This window comes from Poecilia formosa, unplaced genomic scaffold (genome assembly GCF_000485575.1).
Source record: "Poecilia formosa unplaced genomic scaffold, Poecilia_formosa-5.1.2 Scaffold18, whole genome shotgun sequence".
Lineage (NCBI taxonomy): Eukaryota > Metazoa > Chordata > Actinopteri > Cyprinodontiformes > Poeciliidae > Poecilia > Poecilia formosa.
This window is the reverse complement of record NW_006799957.1, coordinates 288,269-297,898: the sequence shown is the minus strand read 5'-3', so window position 1 is coordinate 297,898 and position 9,630 is coordinate 288,269.

Sequence of the window (9,630 nt, the reverse complement as noted above, 5' to 3'; positions counted from 1 at the left end):
TCCTATCACAGCCTTTGGTTTTGTGCGCCGGATTACCGTTGGCCAGTGATGGATCAAAACTGTTGGACAGAACCTATTTGAGTGCAAGCATGTATGTCAGATTGCTTATTAAAATAGCATTTACATGCCTTATTAGCAACATCTACATATTCATAAATCAAGAGGTAGCTTTGGGAGCAGTTATCTTTCAGCGATCACTGGATGAAGGCCTGGAACTGCTTCTGGATCAGAGTGGGGACACAACTTGTGCTGAGATGGACAAAAATGTTCTCTCTGCCTGAAGCTAGCAAATGGAAATCATTATCTGTGATTGCAGGGTTTGCCTGCCGGAGGAAAGCCTGACTGTATCTGTGTATGACACACTGGACATCCTACTGACTCACAGATGGTATTTGTGATAAAGCAATCAGCCCTGGGGATTATAAAGGCCTCCCTGCGCTGCCTAACAGTCTGAATCCCACAGTTAACAATCAGTGTCATGTGTGGAAGAGATTTATCTGTATTTATCCTGAATGCAGTGCCAAAGATTCCCCGTCTTGCAGACAGTAATATCTACATGCCAGCGTCTGATTGGGTCTAAAACGAGATAATTAGCTCAGGCCTGCTGTTTTCCTGGGATGTTTTCCATTCAGTTCTGCTCCTGACCTATACTTTCTCCTTCATCACCCTAATCTCACTCCTTTCCTCCCCCTCTTTGTCTTCTCTTCTCTTTGCTTTGATGTCCCTTGTCAATATCCTTCTTCCCTTTTCCGACACCCAACGCCAGACAACCTGATTAGTCCAGATTACAGGGTGGGAAGCCCAGAAGAATGGAGTCACAAAACAATCATTTTCCTTTTGTTGTCATAAACTTATTCATATTTACTGTGATCATAGTTTCTGCTGAGACCCTATTATTGAACTCGTTCTTTGTCTAAACCAAGAAGCTTCCACGTTCTGTGTTATTATAAATGTCATTTTCTATGCAGATGTTATTTAATTTTAAAAGAACTATTTAAATGTGCAGCCTTTCTTGTAATTGAAAAAGAAATCATAGTCCAGCATTAATATTGCATCAGCATTGACATAAAGTCAAAATATAAATAAGTAGAAGCTGTAAAACACGCTTGTCGAACAAGATGGCCGCCCTCGGTGTTCTGAAACTCAGAGTGCAATGGTGAAAAAAAAAATCCAGATTTTCCAAACATTAAATCTTCAAAACCCAAAAATATTAAAAATAAAATGATTGCCCAGCCCTTAAATTTAAAAATAACATGATCTTTCTTTTGAAGGAATGTTTGCAGTTATAAACTTTGTTCTCACAAAGTTTTGTTGTACTTTTAAAAAGAAATTCCCAAACTTCAGTTTTTTGCATCCTCAACACAAAATCTCTCCCCTTTTAAATGTCCCCCCACTGGAGAAAAGACTTCTGGAGGAAGAAATGAGTTTTCATTACTGAAGAGCCCTCTCCTTCTTCAACTCCACAAAAAACTCTTTTTTTATCTGGAACCATCCCCCGCTCCAGCTCATCCACTCAACCTCGACACCCTAATCTTGACCCCAGCTCAATCTGTCCCTCTCCCCGCTAATCCTGACCTCCTCCTAAGCCCCCTCTTGTCCCGCTGGCCGTGTCAGCATAACAAATGCGCGCTCATTCTGGAACTCAGCACGCCGCCGGTCAGTGATGGATGTCCACATCACAGCCGCAGTTTACACAGAGTCCATGAATGCAGCGCAGCCACCCCAGATTCTGTCAGCTGAATCCCTTCGCTCAGCCTTTAATGCCATACGCAGTGGGGCTGGCTCCCTGCTGGGAACGACTCTTAAAACCTGATAGTAGAGTCGGTGGAAAGCCTCATCCATAAATGTCAACTTGTTCACTCGCAGGCCCCCGCTGCTAACACCAACAGCCACCTCAGAGGGATTTCAGTTCGCCGCAGCACCACTTTATGAGGGTCTTACATGGAAAAACTTGGGTGTGAAATTGATGATGAATCATTGTCACTAAAGAATGCACTACAGACACGTTAAAAATCCTCTATTTTCCCACTTCTTCCTCATTAATGGCGCTATTCATCTCTCCAGCAACAGCCTGTTAAACTTTGGGTCAAACAGGAATCCTGAGGCAGTTAAACACAAAGCCCCTCCATTAATAATGCCCCACCTCTTCACAAACTGGCAGAATTTTACACCGACTATCTATTTCATCCCATTCCAACCTCGGCACAAGCCTTAAGCTGCTCAACCGGATGGTAACCTGAGCTCTGTCATGATATTGCATGAACTCTCCGGACAGGATTGGTGTTTGTCTAGCTGTGTGAGCGCAGAGTAGGAAGTGGTGGATTTAGGGACAGCTTCAGACACTAAACCCCAAGATCAGCCACCTGTGTGTTATCAAGGCCGGCCTTATAATCCTCCCTGCCCTGTACGTGCCCTCTCTGCATCCACACACACACGCGCGCGCAAACACACAACGAACACACTTTTTGATCTTTCTGGAAAAGCTTTGGCACAACCGATGTAAAATGCAAAGAGTCTACACTTTCAATCTATCTAAATTGTGGGGCAATTTTAAAAAGGCAATCAAAATATTTCTCATGCGCTTTATAAAATCCTCCTGATCCTCCGGGCAGCAGTAAAAGAGAATCCCACTTCACTCCTGATGAGAAGAAATGTATTTACCGCATAATTTCACTTCACAGAGAGGAATGGGAGCAGGTGAGGTGCTCTAGATGCAAATCATGGGAATATGAGCCTGCCTGTACGCTATAATTTCCTCATCAGGAAGAAAGACATGCTGTCACAAGAGCTGCTTCAATCCAAACCACATCTCAGCAGGTAATTAAACATCAGCCGTTCCCTCTCTGTAGCTCAACCTACAGCAGAGTCTTTTCAAAAACGCAGAAATGTGAGAGCCAACATGTCAGGCCCTCGCTGTGCCCCACAAACCACCTCAACACTTGATTTCATTTTGGTTCACTCACTCCTCTGTTTGACCTGTTTTTGCCATTTGTTGCTACAGACATAAGTTAGGGCCACTTTGCTGAAAAAAGGGTAAACCTAGCCAACAAGGGAGCCTATTCTTTTGAAGGACCACTAAATTTCTGGTGTAATCTAATTCCTGCATGCCTCCTGTCCCGTATCATGGCTGCGTGTCTCCAAGGTACAACAGCAGAGTAAATGATGGCCAGGGGCTCCACCTCCGCTTGGCAGGTCGTTACTCCTTTACAGTAGAAAATCATAAAGAGGCTGAAGCCATAAATACATTTCATCCAACAGCTCTAAAGACGACGCTGATGAGAATTATGGCTGCGCAAACCTGTCAGCAAGAATTATTCTTTCGAAAGTTGAAATCGGATGCCTATTGTTTTAGTGAGGTTCAACGTAACCCATTGGAAGAGCTGGAGCAAAGCAGGTAACAAAAGAGGAAGAGGATGTTGCTAATTGAAATAACTTTCAGATTTTGTTACTCTTTCTAAGAAGGTGTGTTCCAACGACTCCACATGGGTCAAAGTCAAGGCCCACAGGCCAAAAATGTAAAATGTACCAATTAATAAAAAATGAAAATGGTAAGCTTAGTGAGCAAGCGCTACATTTACTAATAGAATTATACGGCTGAGTTATAACTACTATGGTTTATTATGGCCATGCTAAGAAAATTAAAAACTAAAATGAGAATAAAGTCATAATATTACAACTATATACTCTTAGTATTATGACTTTACTATTTTCATGTTATTCTGATTTTACCTTCATACAACTTTGTTCTCATATTGTTTCTTTATTGTTGAACGACTTTATTCTAGCAATATTATGACTTTCTCCTTGTAATGCTATGACTTTATCCTCAAAATATTATGACTATGTGCTCACATTATTACAACTATTTTTCTTGTATTATTTCAACTTTATTCTCGTATTGCCATATCATAATATTTGGTCTTTTTATTTTTTCCTAATGTGACCCTAATACTCCTTTGGATTTAGTAACAAAAAAGTGCTTTCTTAGTTTTACTATTAACATTTTTTCTAAAGTTATTGTTCCCTGTTGACTGTTGTACTGATCAAAACAAGTCCTTCATTTTGATCTTAGTTACCCGTCACATCCTCAGCGCCCCACCCAGACAATCTGACACTGCTTCCCCTCCACAGGAACAAAACGCAGGAATGAAATCTATCGTTTCCAGATCAGTGGAGGAGGGAGAACGAGGAGGGAGAGGGGTGCAGGAATAGTGTGACCTTCTTTGATCCCCTCTGAAGGTCTTCGTCATTCCCACTCCTCCCTCTCCGCTCGTTTTCCACCTCTCTGATGCAGGTTCCACCCTGCCAAGCACCTGTCTGCAGGTATGAATTTAGAGAGAGAGCGATAGGGAGAGAGGGAGGGTCAGCCTGCACACTTTGTCTCCTCTCTCCTGCCTGACCCCAAAGCTTATCTGTCCAGCCTTAGCTGCCTCTCACCACATCAGTCAGCATCAATATCTCCAACTAAATTACAGACTTTGAGTGGCACAAAATGGAGGCAATGATGATTACAATCAGACAAGAGATGTGCAATCCAGAGGTGTTTCAAAGCAAACACATGCTGTTTTCAAAGGGGGGACAAGTCAAAGCTTGAAGAGGCTGCAGCTGCCTTTTATTTTTTTTTTTTCCTTTACCATGACCCTCGCTGCTTAAAAATTCAATATAAGAGTAAGACAACAATCTCTCTTTGGGCCATTTATCTCCTGCTGAGAACAAAGAAAAGCCAAAGGACAGAGCGGGTTTGTTTTCCAAACTCAAGTAGTCAAGCTGAAGAAGCATCACTCGTGGAGTTTGAGAAGGAAATAGTTTAAAACAGCAGAGTCCAGGTTGGAGCAGCTTTGTTGCTCAGTTGCAGTTGATGGTGTTTGATTAGAAGTATGTTGTCCATCCAATGGTCAAACTGGTCAACACTGACGGCTTCAGGTGCAACCCCAGCTGAGCTCCAGCATGCTTGCTCAGCTGGGTTTATCACTGTGTGCGCTTTACAATGGCTGCTGGAAAAGACAAGACTTTTGTTTTTGACTTACCATCAAGAAACCACTTTCTACATTCTTACTGGCTGTGCAGGAGGCTCTCCTAATGCTTTTCAAAGATATACAGTAGTATAATTACACATCCCTTGTCAGCCATTTTCAAACCCTGGTGTTGACGTTGAGTTGGCCAGCAGCTTATTTGGATTTGAAGTGACAAGTGGCCCTAAAAGCATCCATTCTGAAATGATGTCAAACTAGGCAGAATTCAGCAAACAAAAATCTTTTTATCTTAGAAGGATTTTGTGCAAAAAAATAAAATAAAAATAAAAAATAAAATATATATATATAATGAACAAAGAAGCATAATGTATGCAATTTTTTATTTACAAATGTTGGCAGAAAGAGATACTATTTCTGACAAATAATCACATTGCAAGGCAGATTTAATTTCATTATGCTCTCATTTCTTTAGAGATACAGCTGTTAAATGTCCTTTATGAAAGCCTTGTTGCTGTATGGCTGTGAAAACAGGCTCTAAAGCAGGACAACATCATGAAACGCCTGGCGTTGCCCTCAGAGGTGATATCTGTGGTCGGGATCAGCTCTCACCTCAGCCGGCCTCTTCATGTCTTTCTCTAATCTCTCAAACTGAGACTAAGAGACCTTGCAAAGACCCCCAGTGGAATGTGACAAGTCATGAGACCGCCATCGCTGCATCTCTCCCTCCCTCCTTCCCCCTTCCACCACGTTCATGCACAGACAAGAAACCAGTTATAAACTGAAGGGTGTGACGTGCAACAGCGGCTGACCCCCTTTCACCCAAAATACTAAGGTCAGCCTATTGCATGGTTGACCCAAGAATATATTAATTTACAACATATACTACAGTGACAGCTATCTGTAAAAGCTAGGCAATGCAAATGAAGCAAACATTCTCCAATCCAAGATGTGGCATTTGTAATTTCTAAATGTGTGCTGCATGTGTAGCATAATAATCTACCTCTGCTGCTTAGTGGGAGGCTGATGGAGAAAAAAATGTGATGAATTTGTGGTGCATTGATCATAAATCAACAGTGGCAGAGAGCAGGTGGTGTCAACATCTCCAGTTAGGCCGTTTAAGGTCTTCCTCTGCCTGTGGTTTCAATCCAACTTGACTTTTTTATGTCAGGTTCTCATTTGCAGCTCATGACGAAATCTTGTCTGCCGGCTGAGGTCAAGTAAAATAATATGTGGGCAGATTTGGAGGGCAGCTTTTATGGATCCAGATGACAACATCCACAGAGTGGGGAGCGTGTTTCTCTTTTTAAAGTGTTTCCTTCACATTCCCCGTTGCTACAGGAGATCCATCATCTGGGTCAGATTACAAAGCGGTGGGGATCTTTGGTCAATTCTGGCTGATGGATGAAAAGAAGAACCAAAATGGCAGCTATGTCAATAACAAACGCAGCCTGTTCTGACATCTGCCAGGCTCGAACCTTCACCCTCTCACCCCATTAGCTCCATTTTGTTCAATATACCAACCAGATGTGACTCCAAATCTGTCACAGGCACGACTCCTCACCCTTACCTGGGTTTGGGTCGCTCATTCAATTTAAAAGTAAGAACTTCGCCTATTTAATTTTTTTTTTTTTTACCACATGCTAAAGAAGTCCTTCATAATGCAGCTGCAAGCTAAAGGTAATAATAGAGTTATTATAGATTATTTTTACAAAAACACATTTATATGAATTATAGCCTGGAAACTGTCCAAGCAAGTCTTTGCACACAAGTTGGTTTTCTACTCAGGAATATAATTACAGAGTGCAGGGTGTTTGCATAAAGCAGTATAAATCAAGAAAACATTACGTGGTATAAATTAAAACACATGTGTAATCCATGCGCAGACTTGTTTAAAGATTAAAATAATAGTGGGGAAACATGCTATTTAGTTTTGTAATGTTGTATACAGGATAAAATCTTAGTTATTTCACAGTGGCTTAACTCCAGTTAAGATATTGTGATTATACATTTCAGGACAACAAACCTGGAGCTCTTCTGGGAACATTTCTAAGAGGATTGTTGCATTTTTATGCTTTCTTCAATAAGATTATCCCTTAACCACCTTTTATCTCTTCTCTAAGATGGAAAATAACACATATAGAGACACGCCACATACCAACAGATTATCAAACACTTACAGCACAATGTTGAGTGATAGACCAGGATGCCATTCATCCATCCTCTTATCCTCTTTTATTATGTTCACATGGTGCAAAACATGTTGTTCCACATTCAGATATTTCAGCAGCAGCACATTCAAATCAAAAGTGCTTTCATCGATGCTTTTCAGTACTTTTAAAGTGAATAGCTTTATTTAAGAAATATATTTCATTGGTACTCTGGCTTCAGGAAATGTTCAATGGAATTACAAGGTATCCGCATGGAAATTGGCTAAGCACATGTGCATGAATCATAGAGTGGAAAAAGCTGGTTTCAATGTAAAAACATAATTTATTAGACTGCCTGTATTTGTCTCGGCTGATGACTGAATTGCTGAAATTTCTGCAGTTTAATTAACATTGCTGTCTTATTGTCTTGTTTTCTTTAATGATCTGTAGACAATAGTTAAAAGTACACAGTCCTTTCAATAGTCAAATAATAATTAATTAATCAGAAAGAAGGCCAGCGTGTGTTAGATGGGGCTGCTTTGACTATTCAGCATCCTTAAAATTCATCAGTGCAGACAGAGCATCTGCATAGCATATCAGATGCATTTTTGTCATAGTTGGGGAGCATATGTGTAAATTCGATAACAATGTGCATTTACATATTTAGTCTCAGTGCTGCAAAGCTCATAGTGCATTTCCAAAAACATCTGTGAAATGAAGATCATACTGTGCATGTTTCTCCATTTGCTTTGCCTTCGTCTTCCTTTGAGCCTTATGCTTCACTATCAAGCATGTAAGTCTGTGCAGCAGCTGATCAGATCCTGAGTGAGTTTCTGTATTTCTATTTTTTTCAATAGTTGCTTGCTGTTGCCATTGTTCTTTGGTGCTATTTTTTATTCATGCATGTAGACAGAGCCTGAGGAGAAAACAGAGACAACACCTTTGAAAAACCTATGTTTGCTCATGTCTTGCTTTAGAATGAGCAAGTCTAAGAAGAAGCATAGACCTTGAAAAATGACAAAAGACATGTTTTTTTTTATCTTTGAAAATACAACACTGGAGACATGCAAACACAGAAGCTCCTCTCTCTACTGTAGCCACTATCTTTTTTTTCCAACACCAGCCAGACAAGACAGTTGAACCATGGAACCCATTTTGGTCAAAATTGTTCTTCATTGTTACCATAATTTAAGGGAAAGCACTTTATTTCTTTTAATAATTGCATCAGCTTTTGAAGGCAGCAATCATTTGAGAAAAATAAAAGTCTATCCTAGAGGGAAAAAAAATGTAACTAAATAAATTAAAACATTGACAGCTACCATGTAAAGGGTGTGTGTGTGCAGAAAAAAGTGTATCTCCAAACACAGATAAATATTAACAGAAAAACTAAATATACCTACTGTTGTGTGATACTAGTCTGTTTTTTAGGTTAAAAAAATAATTCTTTTTGCAGTGCTGTTATAAAGAGTGTTTTTTTTTTTTAAAGTGTGGTGACTTCTCTAAAAGTAAAAAAAAAAAAGAAATCTGACGTGTTTGGGTGTAATTATTGAGATGGAAACTTCACAGAATTGGAGTGACAGAGGAGCAGTTGTGGCAACCAGCCGCTCAGAGAATAAATAAGCTTGTGGTTGACAATCATCTGTCAGCAATCAGTGCTTCTGAATATTTTTCTCTACTGTGCACATTTGTGCCAGAGACACTCATCTGGCTCACACACTCAGTGGCATAAAACACTTTCCACTAACACACACACACACGCGCACACACACACACACAGAAATACACTTAACTGCCCTTTCTACAGTATGTTTCAGCTCACAGTGTTTGACTTTGAAGCTGTTACTGTGCATGTTTGAAACTCTGTATGCTTGACCTGCACAGGATAATGTATTAATATGAACCTTTATGTTTTGGCCTGTATGTGTGTTAAAAGAGCAAACATCAAAGCTGATGATTCTTTACATGAAGATATCTTAAAATGATAATGATGAGACAACATGTTGTTTCACTGGAACAAAGATTATTTTGCCTCAACAAAAATCAATCAATTTATGACAGTTTTATGATTTGTTCGTTGGCTTTTTGCTCTGCCAAATTTTTTGATCATTGTTGTTGTAGCTTTAATCTATTTTGACTGATTTCAATGTAAAAGAACGAGTATAAACAAAGAGTTGGCATCACTACAGAGACAGGCTAACTTTGAGCTTGCAACTTTGGCTACATTTTAAATGATAAATGATCATTCCTGTATCTTTGTTGGAATAATTAATTTACACTAATGACCAATAACATCAGCTTCATTAAGCTTGGAAGCCTGGACAGAAGCATGTACACATAAAACACCATAGAAGAAGAAACTCTGCATTTTGGAGGGTGGATGAGAAAAATGGCAGAACAAAGTCCAGCAAGAAGTAGATAGATAGATAGATAGATAGATAGATAGATAGATAGATAGATAGATAGATAGATAGATAGATAGATAGATAGATAGATAGATAGATAGATAGATA